A 19,955-nucleotide genomic window follows, 5' to 3' on the forward strand; every position below is an offset into this window, starting at 1 on the left:
TTCTTTCTTTCTTTCTTTCTTTCTTTCTTTCTTTCTTTCTTTCTTTCTTTTCTTCCTTCCTTCTTTCTTTCCTTCTTTCTTTCTTTCTTTCTTTCTTTCTTTCTTTCTTTCTTTCTTTCTTTCTTTCTTTCTTTCTTTCTTTGTCTGTCTTTCTTGGATTTATTTATTTGAGAGAGAGCACATGTGAGCAAGCAGGAGAGGGAAAGGGAGAGAATCTCAAGCAGACTCCCAGCTGAGTGCAGACCCCGATGCAGGGCTCAATCCCATGATCCTGAGATCACTACTTCAGCCAAAACCAGGAGTTGGATGCTTAACTGACTGAGCCACCCAGGTGCCCCTCAAGCTTTTCTTAATCTCAGAATTTTTATGTTCTTTAACTCTTCCCTATAGCTCTGACATCAGCCTATCCATAAAATGGACTTTATCTCCATTTTTTTTCATCTTTCTCCCAGGGCATAACGATCTATATCAGTGAGTTAAAGAACATTCTTTGTAGAGGAGGAAGGGCAGAAGAAATAGTTTCTGATGGACTGATTTGGCTAAACCCAGATCATAGTGCAGACAAATTGTATAATCTGCAAGAAAATATAGGTTTGGGAAGAAAATGGGATCATGGAAGCCTTGGGAATTATAAAGGGTGAAGGAAACAGATGAGTCCCTGTTTGATTCTCTACTTTCAGAGTTACCCTGGACCTACCAGAATAAGTGTTGTTTTGTTTTGTTTTGTTTTTGTTTTTATTTTTTTCAAGTGCTAACATTTTATTGGGAATTCAATCTCAGGAGAGCAGGAGTAAGGGGAGAAGGGAGTGAGAGAAGCAAGGAGGGAAACAAATACTAAGGGAGGGCATCATGAGTTGGCTGCTGCTGTCTTGGGAGACACCCTCAGAGAGCTGTAAGAGGTGACTGGCCTCCAACCAGTCCAGAGGAGGCAGGGAGAAGAATTTGTCTTCTGGCTTCCATCTCTCACTGGTCAAAGTTCACCTGTGCAGAGTGCCAATTTTCCTGTATTTCTAGGCTGTGCCACCTGGCCCTAGTTGAGGAAACTTAGAAGCCTCAGATCAGGGCGCTGCCATAGTTGGGATTCTGGTGAGAGCTCTCTTTTCCTGGCTTGCAGATGGCCACCTTCTCAGTGTGTCTTCCTGCAGCAGAGAGAGAGAGAGCCAGAAGGGGTTTAATTAAAAAGATGAAAATACCAAGTATTGACAAGGATGTGGAGCAACTAGAAATCTTCTGTGTGCTGAAGGGGGTATAAATTAATAAAATCACTTTGGAAAACTGTCTAGAAGTATCTACTAAAGTTATATACCTATGCTATGTCCCCAAATCCTACACTTAAGTAATATCTAGTTTAGTGAATATATTCACCAAAATACATGTAAAAGAATGTTCGCAGGGCGTCCGGGTGGCTCAGTTGGTTAAGCGTCTGCCTTCAGCTCAGGTCATGATTCTGGAGTCCCGGGATGGAGTCCCGCATCGGGGTCCCTGCTCGGCGGGGAGTCGGCTTCTCCCTTTGTCCCCCCTCCCCCACTCGTGCATGCTCTCTGTCTCTTTTGCAAAAATAAATAAATAAAATCTTTAAAAAAAAAAAAAGGAAAGAAAAAAATGTTCACAGCAGCCAGAAAATGGGAAAATACCTATGTGCCCATCAACAGTAGGATGGATAGATTTAGAATGTTACATTCATAAAATGAAATACTATTCACAATGAGAAAGAACAATCTGTAATTCATGCAACAATATGGATGTATCTCCCAAGTATATTGATGAAGGAACAGGATTCAATGCAAAGGAATCAGTATCACAAACAGTGGCAAGCAGCAAGCTGGCTGGCTTAGCTTTTTGCTTAATTTTAATTCACTTCATTGTCAGTTTTGGTTAGTGATTTGACGATCTGTATGGGAGACATCAGAAATGCCCATTTCTAGACTTCATGGGTTAGCAGACAGGCAATCAACATTTCATAAATAAAACATGTGATGGCATAAATATACAAAATATTTTGTATTTATATATAACACCTTACATCACACACATACACACACACAGACATTTTGCTTTTGTGGAAAATTGCTGTCCTTTCTTTCTCCCCTCCTACCCCACCCAAGGCATCACTGTCCTTTCTTTCTCTCCCCGCCACCCATGGCTCTAATTAACAAAAGATCACATATGATCTTACTTGTATGTGGAATCTAAAAATCCCTGGACTTGTAGATTCAGAGAACAGACCGATGGTTGCCAGAGGCAGGGGGTGAGAGATGAGTGAAATAGGTGAAGGGAGCCAAAAGGTATGAAATTCCAGTTATAAAATAAATAAGTCATGGTGATATAATGTATAGCATGGTGACTATAGTTAATACTGTATTGTATACTTGAAAGTTGCAAAGAATGTAGATTTTTTAAAAAAGATTTTATTTATTTATTTGACAGAGAGAGAGACAGCCAGAGAGGGAACACAAGCAGGGGGAGCGGGAGAGGGAGAAGCAGGCTCCCCGCGGAGCAGGGAGCCCGATGTGGGGCTCGATCCCAGGACCCTGGGATCATGACCTGAGCCGAAGGCAGATGCTTAACGATTGAGCCACCCAGGTGCCCCAAGAATGTAGATCTTAAAGGTTCTCGTCACAGGAAAATAATTGTAACACTTGTGGTGGATATTAACTAAATGTATTGTGATCATTTTGCAGTATATACATCTATCAAATTATTATGTTGTACACCTGAAACTGATGCAGTGTTATATGTCGATTATATCTCAGTAAAAAAAAACAAAACAAAACTCAACATTTATTAGCAAATACAGTCTATAAATAAGAATTCTCTGGAGAATGCAGTGCTGGTATGGTTTCAATGATCTCAGCCCCTTTTTTTCTAGGCAGAAACAGGAAGTCACCTTACAAAGGTGACTCGCTGGTCTTACTTGTTCTGTGAAGGGTTTCCTAAGTGGCTTCCATTTGCTGCATGGATATAAGATCAGTGAGTGAAGGCAAAGGTCACACAGTAAGATCTCCCTCCCTCCCTTTATGGCTTAGCAGCAGTTTCTTCCACTGATCAATGCAACATTCTGGGGAAGAAGCATATAATGGGCCCAAGGAGGTCAGAGCATCTGGGAAAAGGGATCAACACTCTCACCTAAACTGCCGAAATGGGGGTTAGGAAAAACTGTCAGAGTAACCTGCCAAAACCCACTGGCAGGCAAGGCACCAACTACTACTAAAAAAAAAAAAACCAACTCAGCTGAAAGGCAGCATTCTTCTCCACTGATGACTCAGGCTTGATAACGGAGGCTTGGTGCCTGGGCACGGAGGCGGATTCTTTCTACCTCAGGGTGTGGGTGAGAGTCAAAGCTCTCAAGACCCTGCCACTCAAGTTTTAGTGTCTGAGCCTGGTTGTGACCTGGGAGAGCCATACCTGTGGAACCAAAGCATAGAGCATTTCCATAAGCTGCTCTGTGCGTCTGGGCCAGTATTCCTCCGGACTCCATGGTACTGGGACAGATTCATGAGGACAAAAGCCATGTTTAGGGTGTCCTCAGCTACACTCCTGGTGCTTAGCCCAGTGTCTGGCACATAGATGGTGCTCTGTGGATATTTGACCCATAAAGTTGCTAATAAAGGATACTGGAAATGGAATACAGTAACAACACCTTATGGTAGCAAGCACGTCAACTGTGCTGGGAAACTCCAATCTCTCTCTCTATCTGGCATTTGGAAAACAGGAGTGCTCTGTTTTGCACTGAATTCTCAGACTATTCAGGTGGAAGACAGAGAAAGTTCTCGAGAAGGAAATACTCTGGCGGTGGTGAATAAAGGTAAATTAATTTGCAATCAGCTGAAAATAAAAGAAATCTAACTGTATTTACATTGCAAGACAGTGGAGCAAGTAGTAATGGTTACATTACATATTTCAGGTATTTGACTCCTGGGGATCACAGGCAACCTTCTGATTCCCTGACAGGACATGTCTGAATAAGGCTTATTTCAACTGGGTTTGCCCTTAACACAACCACACTAATGTTTTATGTTAGAAATAGCTCCTCACTCCAAAATGGGCTCAAGGTACGTTTTAGGGATAAAAGGAGAAACTCAGCATTTCTTGTTCCCCACACCAAATCCCCAAATCAGGCCAGTCTTCCCATATTTCAGGCTGAGAAACCAGAGGCCGTGAAGACACAGCAAATATACTTTCTGGAACTAATATACTCACAATAACCATTATGTAAGTAATTCCAATAAAATGTGTTGTAATAGTCTTGCATGAGTTTTTATGGAGTTAAAAATTGCTATTTAAAACATATACATGCAACTTAGAAGCTGTATGTGACACTGTCTCCTATAAACTAAACATTCCTGAAATACTATGAAATACTTAAAAACGATGTCAGTATTCAATTTATTACCGTAAGTTGAATTACATTTTAAAGTGAGTATTATTTTTCTAGGAGCTAATGTTGATCTTTGATCTTGTTTTGTTTGGGCCACATTATGTGGTGGAGAAAGCGTTGGATTGTTTTGATCAGACCTTGCTTGCAGTCCTTATACAGAATGTTGGATTGTTTATCTGTAAACGGAGATAGGAAAATCTAGCTCAAAAGATGGTGCAGCCAGAGAAGGAGATGCAACCCCTTGAAGAATAAATAGTCTGTCTCTAAGAAGAATGGTGCTGTGCTGTGACGGAATCCGACCCTCTCACACTGGCTGAGGGGCTTGGGGTGGGGGGGAACGGCTGAAGCCCACACACATGGCAGCCTCTGGGAGCTGGAAAAGGCAAGGAAATGGATCCCCTCCCAGAGTCTCCAGAAGAAACGCAGCCCCGGACATACCTTGATTTTAGCCCAGTGACACTCATTTCAGACCTCTGACCTCCAGAACTTTAAGGTAATCAATTTGTGTTGTCTTAAGTCATTAAAAAAAAAAAAAAAAAGATTGTTGTGAGGATTTACTATAAAACACAGTGCTTGATATGTAAGAGGTGTCCAGTAACTATGGGTTGTGTTGTGAGGAAAACTGTATTCTGGTTTGTTTAAAGTAAGAAAGACCTCTGAGGTGAAGGTATTCTCCCCAGCTCAACTCTCGCCTTCCGATTGCTAACCCCTGAGCCCCTGCGAGACAGTTACAACCTGGCCTCAGTTCTGCTGTGGAGGGTTGGCAGGGGCCTGCCTTGTGCTTCAGAAAGAACAGCCAAGGGGAGAGCGGTGTCCTCACAAGACCCGAGTGGTGACACGGGGGGCTGTTACCAATAGAACAGAGGAGGTCTGTGCCCTTCAGAGCAGCAACTTCATGTGGGTCATCGGTAGCTGAGGCTGCAAAGGGCAGCAGGAATACAGCAAAAAGTACACAAATTGCCTGTCCCTCATCACAGTTGGGATAATACCCTTGGGCCCTGGTGGGGGCGGTGGTCACATGGAAGAAAAGTAAAACCTGACCATAAGGTTGGTGGAATTACACAATCTCTCCATTGAGCATCGAAATAACTCATCCCTATCTTTTAGGACAAGCTTTATTTGTTCCATTGGGCTGGAAAGAAGTTTGAGGAAATGTCACTGTCTACCCTCCCCTTGTCTTTTCTTTATCAAGAACATCCAAGAAGACCTGGATGGGAAGAGTTAGAGAGACAGTGAGCACAATAGCAAAGGATAAAGTTACAAAGGATAAAGCAACAGCTCTTTGAGATAAGGGAGGCTGTGATATTTTTGCTTGTATTTGTTTTCCCTCTGCTTCCACTTTTCACCGAGCCTGCTTCCCGAAAGCCACAGCTAAAGATCAATGCCAATAAGTGTTACCTGCTCTCCTGTGTTATTTGGAGTGGTGTCAGGTCACTGAACTTGACATCTACTATGATCATCCGTGCTATACTGAATTATTGGCCCCAATTCTTTGTCCTTCCCTGTACCCACATGTGACTTTGCAGTTCCTGCCACAAAAGCAGAGTGTATTACCCTTCCCCTTGATTTTGGACTTGACCCCATGACTTACTTTGGCAAGGTAGCAGATGTGACACAATTAGGAGCTTAAAAAACGCTTGCGTGGTGAGGCTGGCCTCTTGCACTCTGTTATTGGAGAAGAATCTTCCACTCTGGGTAGCTTCTCCCTACAGTCTGGGTCCCAGAATGAAAACACACAGCGAAAAGGTCTGAGTTGGCCAGACCCACAGCTTGAATGGAGCTTCTCTGTTGACCCCTGCCTAAACCGCTGGGGATGGAGCATACAGTATAGTGACTATAGTTTACCCTGCTGTGTGGTTTGAAAGTTGCGGAGAGATTAGATCCTGAAGGTTCTCCTCAGAAGGGAAAAAAAAATTCTTTTTCTTTTCTTTTCTTTTTTTTCTTTTCCTTTCCCTTTTCTTTCTTTCTTTCTTTCTTTCTTTCTTTCTTTCTTTCTTTCTTTCTTTCTTTCTTTCTTTTTCTTTCTTTCTTTTTTCTTTCTTTCTTTCTTTCTTTTTTTCTTTCTTTCTTTCTTTCTTTCTTTCTTTCTTTCTTTCTTTCTTTCTTTCTTTCTTTCTTCTTTCTTTCTATACAAGATGATGGTATTAACTGAACTTATTGTGGTCATCATTTCATAGTATATGTCAGTCAAGTCATTATGATGTACACTTTAAACTTATACAGTGCTCTATGTCAGTTATATCTCAATTAAACTGAAAGATAAAATATTTAAAAGCAAAAACAAAACAGGAAAAGTCTGAGAAAACGTCAGAGCCTAAGGCAACATAATAATGTAATGTGGTATCATGGATGGGATGCTGAAGAGAAAAAGAAAAGCTGAGGAAATCTAAATTAGTTCATGATAATGTATCAATATTGATTTATTAGTTGTAACAAATGTACCATATGTAGGACATTAACAATAGGGGAATCTGGGTGCAGGGTACAGGAGAACTCTGTACAATATTTGCATTTTGCTGTAAACTTAAAACTCATCTAAATTAAAAGTATATTTTTAACAATTAGAAAAGTAAGATTTTCTTAACCAAATTCTCACTTTTCCCTCCAAAGACTTCTCAAATTTTTTTTTGCTTTGATTTCACTCATTGATATCGCTTCCTTCTCTTTCCTTAAGGCTTGGAAATTCCAGTTCACTCACCTCTCTTTGAGATAGTGTGTTCAATTTCTCTCCTTGCCCTTCATTTGCTCCCATGTCACCTGTTGTCATCCTAGCACATCTGACCAGTTTTCCTGTTCCCTGATTTGTGGGCGTCGATAGCATGCCACCCTGGCCAGGGCAAGACAGGGCAGGTCAGGGCAACCAACCCACCATCACCTCAGCCACTCAAACTTTGTCACCTTAAAGAGCGTATCTTGTTTCCTTTGAGCAAAGATTATTTCTTTGAGGAACTCTGAAAACAACCCAGCATTCTCCTTCTAGGCACCAAAAAAATCTTAGAAGTTAAGAACATCATAGCAGGAGCTCTGAAAATCATCAGGCCCACACCTCTCATTTTAAAGATGAGGGCCAGAAAAAATAAAGTTAACAGGGTTAAGCTCAAAATCAGGTTTCCTAATTCAGACATTGTATGTGCAGTTCCTTACACGAACTTGTTAGAGAAATAACAACCCAGATCAACTACATTCATATCAGAAATAGTGATTAAGTAGCTACTTTGGGCAAAGCATTGTGCTAGATGTTGGAGGCAATAGAAACATGAGCCAGAACTGTGTCTGCTCCCAGGGAGCTTCCACTCTAGGGATGGGTAGAAAATAACACCCATATGTGGAATAAATACAATAGAAGCAAGAATAATGTATGTGCCATAAGTAGTATAAGGTTGTGAGGAGGGAGGCATGACATCCAACTGAGGCTATCAAGAAAAGATTCATGGAGGGGCTTTCACCTGTGGTGGACTTGGAAGGATGGCTGATCTTGGTAGGGGGAGTTGAGGGCAGAGGTGGGGAGTGGGCGAGACATAGGGAACAGAAGAGCACAAGCCACGTCAGAAATGTGGAAAAGGATAGTCTGCATTTGAGGAAAAACAAACCATTGGGTTTGGTAAGAAGATTCTTCAATAGACTAGAATAGTTTGATGGAGGGCTTTCAGTGACTGTGGCTTTGGTATTTAATTCTGTAAGGAATATGGGCTGCCCAGGGGCGCCTGGGTGGCTCAGTCGTTAAGCGTCTGCCTTCGGCTCCGATCGTGGTCCCAGGGTCCTGGGATCGAGCCCCGCGTCGGGCTCCCTGCTCAGCGGGAAGCCTGCTTCTCCCTCTCCCTCTCCCCCTGCTTGTGTTCCCTCTCTCGCTGTGTCTCTCTCAGTCAGGTAAATAAATAAAATCTTAAAAAAAAAAAAGGAATAAGGATGCCCAATTTGTGCCACGGGGAATGAAGATGTGGGACTTTCCCTGGCGTGGTGTCTGTCACTACAGAGGAGTAAGGTTAGAGCCACACTTTACTTCCAGCGTGGGAACCCAGAGGGCATGGGGCTTAAGTGGACCAATACAAGCCTAGCCAGTTATATGATGAGAAGTGAGTTATGCAGCAAGATGAGGGCGAGGCTGGGAGGGTCAGGAAACTACAAATAAGAGGCTCATTGGTCTGGAATATTCTCTCATGCTGAGCATCAAGAGGGTACTTAAGGAAATTAAATTGGTATAATAGACACAAAATTCCAAAATGAGCGCTAGAATAAGTTGGAGATTTTCAAAGGAAAGGCTCAAACACTAGTTTCACAATTCTAAAAATACTCACCCCATAATAAGGCTGTCATGGTCAATTTTATGTGTCAGTAGGGCCAGACTACAGTCCCCAGTCACTCAATCAAACAGAAATCTAGGTGTTGCTGAGAAGGTCTTTTGTAGGTGTAATTAAAATCCAAAGTCGGGCACCTGGGTGGCACGGTCGGTCGGTTAAGCATCTGACTCTTGGTTTTGGCTCAGGCTGTGATCTCCGGGTCGTGAGATCGAGTTCCATGTGGGGCTCAGAGTCTGCTTGAGATTCTTTCTCCCTCTCCCTCTGCCCTTCCTGCTCATGCTCTCTCTCTCTGAAATAAAAAAAATAAGTCTTTGAAAAAAAAAAAAAAACCAATCCCAAAATCAGTTGACTTTAAGTGAGATTATCTAGGTAATCTGTGTGGGCCTGATTCAGTCAACTAAAGTTGAAAAGCTTTAAGAGCAGAGCTGAGGTTTCTCCGAAGAAAAAGAAGTTTCGCTTGTGGGGTGCAGCTTTGGCTGCGGCCAGAGATTTCCAGCCTGCCCTTCTGGACGGCCTGCCCTGTGAATTTGCCTCCACAGTCATGTAAGTCAACGCTTGCAATAAATTTCTTAATATGTATCCCCTATTGGTTGTTTCTCTGGTTGAACCCTGACTGAGAGAACAAGTTGAAAGAGGAGTACTCAAAAGACCATTTAGTGAGGAGAATTCCTTTGGACAGAGGTGTGCTTTGACCATCTTACCTCAACTGAGGTGCGGCTGTGGTGGGACCCCCAAGATTTTGAGATGTGTTGGCAGCTTGGACCCATAGCAACGGTCGAGGCTGAGAGCTGGTGAGCTTTCTCCTTTAGCAGAGCGGCCCCCAAAACCAGGACGGAGACTTCCAAGTACAGATATGAATGAAGCAACATTGACGTTTGCTTCCTAGTGAAAACTGACTAATATGATCACATGTGGGCTTTCTCAAAAGCCATACATCCATAAAAATAGAAAGCTTCGAAAAAGAGACAAAAGGAAAAAAATTTCGTGGGCAAGCAAATAAAGGAGTGGTAAAAATCCTAGCAGAACCTGTGGCGGGCCAGGGCAGGCCTTTTTCAGAAGGGCCAGGCTGACAGTGCACCGTTCCTACCTGGTGAAGAACCGCCGGGAGCACCCTCTTTCTGCAGGTACGCGGATCTTAACAGGAAGGGGGCAGTATATCCCTAGTGTCTTCTTTCAAAGCCTCTAGTTAGGTAAGTCACTCCTTCCTGTCAGGGGAGGGGACAGTAAGTGGGTACGGAGAGGCCAGGAGAATTATATAGTCATACCCTCCACATGCCATCCCCCCAACCTCAACAAGGGCTACACCATCTTTGTGTAATCTTTCTGAGTTTCACAAGGACCAATTTTAAAAAGACACAGACACAGTTGGATTAAAACACCTATCAGTTAAAATCCCACACTCATAAATCTCCCGATAACAACACAGAGAATGAAATAACTTCAGAGGTTTTTTTAAAACCTAAATTCAGCAAAGTACAACCATAGAAAGTCAGCCGTTGTATCCGACACCAGTTCTGGCTGGGTTTAAACAGAAAAGGGATTTACTGCAACGATAGGGTGCGTCTTGGAGACCTTCAGGGGAGGCTAAAAAAGCAGGATTGGAAAATGGACAGAAACGAAAGGAGCCTCGCCCGTCAGGAGGGGCCTGATGTGCCCGCTGCATGGGTGCAAGGGTCGTGGCTTGCATCACTGCTCTTGAGCACACTTCTGGCCTTTGGCCCCCAGAAAATGGGTGGTGCAGCCACTGTCAGAAAGAATTCTCTCCTTGCATTGCTTCTTTGCAACACTAACTTCAGATTCAAAGACCCAGGTGGATGCATCTGAGAGGCTAAATCCAGGTCACATGCTTTCTCCTCATTAGGTGATCTGGGAAAGCAAATATCTGCTGTTTTCATCTGATTGTGGGAGGAAAAGAATTCATGGGGATTTCCTTAAATATGGGAAAGAGGTCCACATGAGAAGAAAGTAAGAGAAAAAGCGACAAATGTGTACTACAACAATCTTTGGCAGTAGGGCAAATAACCAAATAGTTTTATGTATTAAAATAGGTCATACTTAACAGTTTCATATTCTATAGTGCTTTTATTATCACTGGAGAGATCAAACACAAAATTCAACTTATCAAGAATTAAAGCCCAGGGGCACCTGGGTGGCTCAGCTGATTAAGCACCTGATTCTTGATTTCTGCTCAGGTCATGATCTCAGGGTCATGCACACACTCTCTCTAAAATAAATAAATCTTTATATATATATAAAAATTAAAGTCCACAAAACCAAAAGTTAATACCACAATAAATCTTGGTCCCAAGTAGGAGAATCAAGTAAGAAAATAGTTAAAACAAGAAATATTGAAGTTCTCATGCTCATTATATCATATTTTTTCTACTTTTTAAACTAGAAGCATTCAGTATGTGGGTACAGTAATTTAACATCCCTTTCTGTGTTCAGAAACTGAGCCTCAAGCCAATATTTAAAGATTTTGTTTATTTGACAGAGAGACACAGCGAGAGAGCAAACACAAACAGGGGGAGTGGGAGAGGAAGCAGGCTTCCCACTGAGCAGGGAGCCCGATGCAGGGCTCGATGTGGGGCTTGATGCAGGACTCAATGCGTGGCTCAATCCCAGGACCCTGGGATCATGACCTGAGCCGAAGGCAGACACTTAACCATCTGAGCCACCCAGGCTCCCCTCAAGCCAATATTTAAAAATGGCAACCGCCTGGGTGGCTCAGATGGTTAAGCGTCTGCCTTCGGCTCAGGTCATGATCCCAGGGTCCTGGGATCGGGTCCCGCATCGGGCTCCCTGCTCCTTGGGAGCCTGCTTCTCCCTCTGCCTCTCTCTCTCTCTCTCTCTCTCTCTCTCTCTCTTTCATGAATAAATAAATAAAATCTTTAAAAAAAAATGGCAACCAAACTTTTTTATTTCTTCCTGCCTTTTTCTTAAATATTCAGCTTTCAGTAACAATGTTGATAACCATTCTGGGCATATTGACCCTTAATTATTCTTTATTTTAACATTTGCTACAATTTAGGACTCTCATTTTGAGAGTAAGGGTATTCTGGAACATAAACAGTTACTATTTTATTTTATTTTTTTAAGAGTTATTTATTGGAGAGAGAGGGGGCGCATGTGCCCGCACAAGCAAGTCGGGGAAAGGGCAGAGGGAGAGAGAGAATCTTTCATGCAGACTCCCCAGTGAGCAAGGAGCACAGCCTGACTCAGGGCTTGATCTCAGATCGTGACCTGAGCGGAAACCAAGAATTGGACGCTTAACTGACTGAGCCACCCAGGCGCCCCATACAGTTATTATTTTAAAACAACTTTTGCATAGTAGCATTTCCTTTGCTCAGTTGGAAGCCCTGAAAGTTAGAGCTCTCTCTACTTTCCCCACATAAACACATCAATCCTGGACAGGACATGCCTGCATGCATCAAAGATATTTTCAAAAATATATTTTTAAACATGTTTGTGAATTGGCATTCCATATTCTTTTTTTTTTTTAAAGATTTTATTTATTTATTTGACAGAGACAGCGAGAGCAGGAACACAAGCAGGAGCAGTGGGAGAGGGAGAAGCAGGCTTCCCACCGAGCAGGGAGCCTGATGTGGGACTCGATCCCAGGACTCTGGGATCATGACCTGAGCCGAAGGCAGCCGCTTAACGACTGAGCCACCCAGGCGCCCGGCATTCCATATTCTTGATTGCATATTTTATTTGCCTGCACTTTTCCAGGCAACCATTGTTGAAACTGGCATTCTGAGTATGTCATAATAAGCATCGAAAACTTGGTTGACATTGAGTGTACTGCTTAAAGTTGTAGTTCCCCTGCTTGCTACTATTCTCTTTGCCTAAAATAAATTACGATTATCCCCCCTCTCCATCTCCAAGTCTGGCTAACACCTCTTAGTTCTTTAAACTCAGCTCAGTCACCCGTGTCTTTTGTTTGTTCTTCAAACACAAGAAGTTTATGTTTGTCTCAGAACCTTCGTACTTGCTGTTCTTGCAACACCCAGCGCTTCATATGGCTGGCTCCTTCTGATCATTTCCCAGCTCCACCGTCACAAAAAAAATGACTGTTTTCCTCATCACCTCATGTATCACCATCTTCCTCCCAGCCAATAATATTCTCCTGCTTTATTTGCTTAATAGTATTCTATCTGGAAACATTTCAGCTTATTAATTAATTTATATATTTGCTTACATATTTCTCTGGCTCCTTCCCAACTTTAATATTGTGATTTATAATTAGAAATGTATTTTTGGTCTGTGTCCCATTTCTGGCACAGAGCTAAAACCCTTGGAATATCCTAAGTGATAAGAGTGATAAAGTTGTTATTCATAACAAAACCTTTCACCCACACCTGAGTTTATGTTGATGAGGTAAATTTTGGAAAGCACCTAAGGATGCTGGCTGGCTGTCAGGGGAACCAACATTGTGTTTAGAGGACTGGAACTTTCATTCCTCCCCACCGCCCTGGTCCCCCCCCCTCCCCGGCCCCCAGGGAGGGGAGAGGGGCTGGAGATTGAATTCAATCAACCATGCCTAAGAAATGAAGCCTCCATAAAACCCCAAAAGGACAGAATTTGGAGAGCTTCTCGGTTAGTGAACAAGAACCCACCCAATGCTGGGAGGATGACACACTCCAAACTCCGTGGCGACAGAAGCTCTTGTACTTGAGACACTTCTGGATCTTGCCCTGTGTATCTCTTCATTTGGCTATTGGTTTGTATCCTTAAAATCCTTTGTAACAAGCCAATGATCTAGTAAGTAAACTGGTTTCCTGAGTTCTGTGAGTTGCTCTAACAAATTAATGGAACCTAAGGAAGGTGCTGTGGGAATCTCTGATGTATAGGTGGTGGGTCAGAAGCACAGGTAATAACCAGGACTTGTGATTGGGATCTGAAGTGGTTTGAGAGGGGGGGTAGTCTCGTGAGACGGAGCCTTGAAACTGCAAGATCAGATACTATTTCCAGGTAGACAGTGTCAGAATTGAGTTAAATTGCAGGACAGCTAGCTGGTGTCAAAGAATTACTTAATGTGTGGGAAACCCACATGTCTGGTGTCAGAAGTGAAGTAGTGTTCAAGGACTGAGAGTAGAAGAAACACATAGGAGTATGTTTTGCTTTAGACCACCCCACTAGAAAGAAAGCTCTATGGGAACTAGGACTTTGCTTGTCTTGTTTCCACCTGTTAACCTTGTGGGATGGGAATCTTGAGCAAGAAAGGGTGCCTTTCTGAGAAAAATGCCAACACCAAGGAAAACACTCTTCAAAGCTGGAGAGCACTGTAATAGTAAAAGACATCAACTGACCTCTTGGATCCAATAATCCTTGAAATAAAACCAACCTCCTGATTTTTCATTATGCAAACAAATTGATTAAGCTAGTTTATGTTGGTTTCTGTTCTTTGCAACCAAAAGAGTATTGACTAATACACCAGTAAATGGCATCTCCAAATTAAATCAACCAGCAACCAATTAGGGCTTAAAGGGAGTGTCTTGCCATAAAATCCCACATCTGGTAGGAAGAGTTCTGTGATTACGCAGCCTCCATGCAGCTCCCAGACACCCATATCCACACATAGGAAGGTGACTGTGGTACAGCTTCCAGCTGGGGGCTCCTCCACATGGCAGACACAGTTCCTGCCTCTCTTTCAGTCCTTTGATCCACATTCCTTATAAATAGAATCCAGAAATTCTTTTTTATTTTATTTTTAAAATTGTTTTACAGAGAGAGAGAACTTGAGCAGTGGGGGGAGGGGCAGAGAAAGAGGGAGAGAGAGATTATCCCAAGCAGGCTCCACGCCTGATGCGGGGCTCAATCTCGTGACCCTGAGATCATGACCTGAGCTGAAATCAAGAGTTGGACACGCAACCGACTGAGCCATCCAGGTGCCCCAGAATCCAGAAATTCTTTTTCGGAAGGCTGAAGCTAATAATGATAATGGCATTCTCCCATCATGATTGATTTAGGAACAGGCATGTGATGCAGTTCTGCCCAATGAAATATGAGAGGAAGTCTAAGGTGGCTTCTGGAAAAGTTGTCTTTGCTCTTCCAAAGGGATTTAGGGAAGGATGCCCTTTTTCCTTCTTCCAGCCTTTGAATATTGTTAGGCAGGGACATGCTTAGACCTGTTGCAACCATCTTGTGATGGGACTAAATAAGCCTGAGATAAAAGCCAACCAAAGCCACGGGGTTAGTGGAGCGAAACCATGGCAAGATGGGTACACAGCAGCCACAGAGCTCTTGCTTCTTGTGTATTATGAACACCTTTACATGGAGCTGTGGGAACCTCTGAGGCTCTCTTTCAGACTCCCTTATTGTTGTAGTGTCAGGATAGGGGTGGTCCTGTCTTCTTCCCAGGCACTTCCTCATGCGACCTCATGCAACGGGTCCAACATGTTTTCTTTCAAAAATCTACGGACCAATAGCAGACCCTAATCTTTATATTTAATGTGCTCCTCCCCTCCCCCGGGATATATGTAAAATTCTTCCAAGACTTGTTCCTCCTTCCCCCAAAGTGTTCCTAAGGCAGCAGTGGAACAGGACTTTAGGCTCTACAGCTCAGCAATCAGGCAGTGGGAGAGGGGAATGCCAGTCTCCTCTTCCTGTGAACCCAAAATTTTGATTTAACCTGGTAGTAATGGAGAGAGAACTACCCTTCCTCCAGAGGGCAAGAAGATATTGTCCACTTCCTAGAATCCCAAACTCCTCCCGGGACTGATGTCTCTTGACCTCCCTCTCTTCCTACCCTCACCACCCCATGGTGGTGAAGGCAGGTGGTGGTTAATGGTAGAAAGGTTTTTCTTTCACCAATTCAAAAGCCCTTTGTGGGAATGAAACTGGCTTCAGTATGGCTCTTTACAGTGTGAAGTATTTAGTGTCTCTTCACTTCTCAGCTTTGGGCCTCCGTGTTCATGCCTGCTGTGTGCTCCAAATCTAGGATTACTCACTTGTAACCACATTGCATTACTCAGGCTATTTGTGGGCTGGGCACTGTCTTTTTTTTTTTTTTTTAAGATTTTATTTATTTATTTGACAGAGAGAGAGAGAGAGAGCACGAGAGCAGGGACACAAGTAGGGGGAGTGGGAGAGGGAGAAGCAGGCCTCCCGCTGAGCAGGGAGCCTGATGTGGGACTCGATCCCAGGACCCTGGGATCACGACCTGAGCTGAAGGCAGACGCTTAACGACTGAGCCACCCAGGTGCCCTGGGCACTGTCTTAATACATTCCTTCCATACACTGCTGTGAGGGAGAGTGAAGGCAGAGCGTTCTTTCAGGATGTGGAGTCTTCTGTGAGGTGTCCTCTAAGGCCCTGGAAGCAGGGTCATCTGCTAAAGAATAAGCTTTAAAAAGTTGACGCACACTGAAGCAGAGATAAAAAATAAAAGTCACTTTAAAGAAACCGAATGTTCGGTGCCTGGGTGGCTCGGTTGGTTAAGCGACTGCCTTCAGCTCAGGTCATGATCGTGGAGTCCCACATCGGGCTCCCTGCTCGGCAGGGAGTCTGCTTCTCCCTCTGACCTTCCCCCCCTCATGTGCTCTCTCTCTCTCATTTTCTCTCTCTCAAATAAATAAATAAAATCTTTAAAAAAAATAAACCAAATGTTGCTCAGGCAGTTAGGACTAGACTTTAATCTGATTGACTGTACTGACTTGTTTAGAGAACAGACAGGGGAAGTAGAGATGGTCAGCCATGGACTCATAAAAAAGGAGATAGATACAAATGCAAACGGTGTCCAATTAAGGATGGGTCACAGAAAAAAGAGATTAGGAGTGGATTTTAAGTATTTTTGAGTCAATGGCAAAGCCAGTCTTAAGGTGGCATGGGTGAAGTTCATTGGTAGTTTCATGGCCTTGGCATATCTCCTGTTGGGAAGACCATCCTATCAAAAAATAGATACATAATGTTATCTTAACCTGATGAGAAGAAGAGCTTGAAAGAACTGTGTTTCTAATTTTCTTCCCAATTCCATGTTTACCAATCAATGTTCTGAGGATGACATGACTTCCCATGTGGTTAACCTAGAGGGTGAGTCATGTAGACTTCAAAGGCTGTGGTCCCTTTTGTAGTATAAATAGTAAAGGGGCATTCTGATTTTATGCATCATAAACTTGGTGAGTGTAGTGCAACCCTCAGAGATGGACTTGTTCTTAGCAAGCTGATGAAAGAAGTCTGCGGAGCCCATGAGCCAGGCACCAAACTGTTGTATGGTAAGAGTCCCCAGGCTAGTAAGTGCTGTCCTCTGAGGCCTCTCGGGAGAAGTTACTTACCTTCCTTTACTCAACATCTACCACCCACCCCAGTCTACCTTTTTTGAACACAACCGTGTTTTTGTATATAGAATAGTAGAAGGAACATGGGTTTTGACATCACAAGACCTGGATATGAATTCATCTTTTCTACTTCGTAACTGAATAACTTGAAACAAGTCAACTAACCTCTCTGCACCTCAGTTTCCCCAGTGGTAAACTGGAGGGATAGTGTATACAAGACACATACTACCATCCCTGAAAAACAGCTGATACTCGGGAAACTCTTATTACAAATGTTGACAAGTGAGAAGGAGATTAACCTCAGGATCACACTCCATTGAACTCACTCCTTTCCCTCCAAGCGGTAAGGAAAAAATATCAGATGCTGTTCTATTAACATTCCTTTTACCTCCTACTCCACTCTTTCCTACTCTTTACCTAGTGAGAAAAAGGCTGGAAACCCAGCCTTTTGCTGTATTTACTTTTCTCTTTTCCATTCTTTAGACTATGAACTCTTTGAGGAAAGAGTCTTTCATTGTGTCTTCTCATTGTCTAGCACAAATGGGAGCCACGAATGGGAGTCCATATAAAATTTTACATTTCTTAGCAGCTACACTAAAACAGATGAAATTAGTTTTAGTATTATATTTTATTTAACCCCATATAATCAAAATATTATCATTATAACATATATCAATATAAAAATAATGAAGGTGATATTTCCTGTTTTTGTACTAAGTCTTTATTTTTTTTCAAAGATTTTATTTATTTATTAGAAAGAGACACAGCAAGAGAGGGAACAAAAGCAGGGGGAGTGGGAGAGGGAGAAGCAGGCTTCCCGCGGAGCAGGGAGCCCGATGCAGGGCTCAATCCCAGGACCCTGGGATCATGACTTGAGCCGAAGGCAGACGCTTAACGACTGAGCCACCCAGGCGCCCCTGTACTAAGTCTTTAAAATGTGGTATGTGTTTTACACTTATATCTCATCTCACTTTGCACTAGCCACCTTTCAAGTACTCAAGAGCCACATGTAACTAATGCTTGTCATTGGACAGCAGGGGTCTAGCACAATCCCTGCCACAGAGTTAAGTAAAACATAAATGTTCAATGGATGAACTTATAATACAAAATGTTATCATTACGTCTTCCTGCCTCTTAAGAAACTTGTTCCTTTCAAAGTAGGGCAGAACAATAAACTATATTTTGCCTTTGATGTATAGCATCTATAGTGCATGACCAACATGACTTAGCATTAAATTTAGAAACTATAATAAAACAAAGATCTTAATATGCACATTCTAGTATGACATTGACTCCACTGTGCTTGTGTAAAATTGTGGCTCAAAAAACTTGCAGCCCCTTCAAAAATAAATATATGTATATTTTGTCCTCATTTGCATGGGCCATAGCTAATATTTCCGTAGCCTGGTATTATCTGCTATTATATTCCACAGAATCTCAGAGGCTTGTTCTTAAAAATTCAATTGAGATGCTCTACATCTAATTATTAACCCATTTCATTGTTCATTGCTTAGCTTCCCAGTACCATGTTCACTTTGCTTAACTGAAGATTAATTTGATCAAAAAGACAATCTGTGCCTTGTGGGACTTTATTTTTGTTCAAGATGATCATCCCCACAGCTATCTGGCTATCATTTCCTACTATGAACTCCTGGAGTTGGTACCATTTGCTATCCCTTTCTAAGGACAAAGCTGTATCTACTTTCTTGTGTTTGTCCTCAATGCCTTTCAGTACATTCTAATATGCCAAGAATGTTTAATTCCCCCCTCACAATTGCTGATGATCACAACCAGGCAATTTTCCTCTCTCTTTATCACCAGTTACTTTATGAGAGTCTGAAATGGGCAATAATACTACGGAGTGATAACCATTGAGTGGTCTGTTCCCATGAGTAGCTAATGCCACCACCTCACAGCGGTTCCACTGCCAGTATATTTTGCCACTTTGCTGCTGAGAATGTCCTTACTAGGTTAGTATCTATGGTGGATAATAAATTTCCTATTACGGTAGTTGTGTGATGCACAGAATCATCAATGGCCTCTTATCAACAGCATTCCTGGGTCTCAATAAAACAGAGGGAGAGAGATATAAACAACTCTGAATCTCTCACGGTTCCCCCATCAAAGCTAAATTTTACAGTTTCTCGATCTGAGGAGGAGATGAGGTAGAGTCTAATTTAAAGCCATAATTGTCCTCCTTTGGATTCTCACGGTGTTCCAGTGATTTCCTCCAACTTGCTCCTCTCTATTTTCTGGGGGAGCTAGGCAGTTTATATCCTATGGATTTGCTGTACCAACAATTATGGGGCCCCTTCCTTCTTTCAACAATTTGGCACCTACCACATAATCTAGCTCAGAAGATACACTGGGGCCAGATGGAGCCCCTTCCTTCAGAGTGCATGAGCTAGTAAAACTCCTAGAATCAGGATCAATTTCCCTGCTCAGGCAAGGCCCCTTACTGTCCTCACTGGTGTGTCTAACCCCAAACTATCTTGTTTCCAGCTTACTTAGGAAGAATTGTCCCAATAGCAGTCTCTTAAAAAGTCAAGGTAGTTTTGAATAGAGGTATTAGGCATTTACAAATCGGGTGTTTAGAATACTTACACATTTACAAATTCTGAGTGACATCCTGCTCAAACTTGTCATGCAGGCGCGTTTGGCTGCTCTGGAAATTAGAAGACGTTAAGATTGAATTCAAATAAAGTATTGCAGAAATCTCACAGGTGAAGCCCAGCTCTGTTGCTAGGCAACCTGACAGACTCGTAAAGTGGGGACCAACTTGCCTCCCACACTTGACCATCTCTCCCCAGTGGTGGGACGCGGAGACCTCATTGGCTCCCGTCTCCTCTCACTAAACTCCAATTGGTCGGAGAACCTCTCACTCCGTTCCCGTTGGCTCTCGCTGTCTCTCGCCGCTCTGTAATTGGCAGGCCGGCTCTCGGGCCACCCCACGTCACTCTCTCACCCCACTTCCTCGGCCCTCCAACTTTGTCCCCGCCCCT

The 19,955-nt window shown here is 42.9% G+C and overlaps 1 long non-coding RNA gene across 1 annotated transcript; it reads right to left on the reverse strand.

The window, feature by feature from the left end:
- Window positions 1–8,597: 8,597 nt before the first annotated feature.
- On the reverse strand, window positions 8,598–19,715 carry LOC114204892 (uncharacterized). The gene is made up of 3 exons (XR_003608259.2): window positions 19,558–19,715; window positions 9,764–9,881; window positions 8,598–8,965 (listed from the first exon to the last, which is right to left on the reverse strand). It is a non-coding gene; the product is annotated as an uncharacterized LOC114204892 (long non-coding RNA).
- Between the last annotated feature and the right edge of the window lie 240 nt (window positions 19,716–19,955).

Source organism: Eumetopias jubatus, unplaced genomic scaffold (genome assembly GCF_037043125.1).
Source record: "Eumetopias jubatus isolate StellerSeaLion01/CBP00866 unplaced genomic scaffold, mEumJub1_p1.0 scaffold_5, whole genome shotgun sequence".
In the NCBI taxonomy this organism is placed as follows: domain Eukaryota; kingdom Metazoa; phylum Chordata; class Mammalia; order Carnivora; family Otariidae; genus Eumetopias; species Eumetopias jubatus.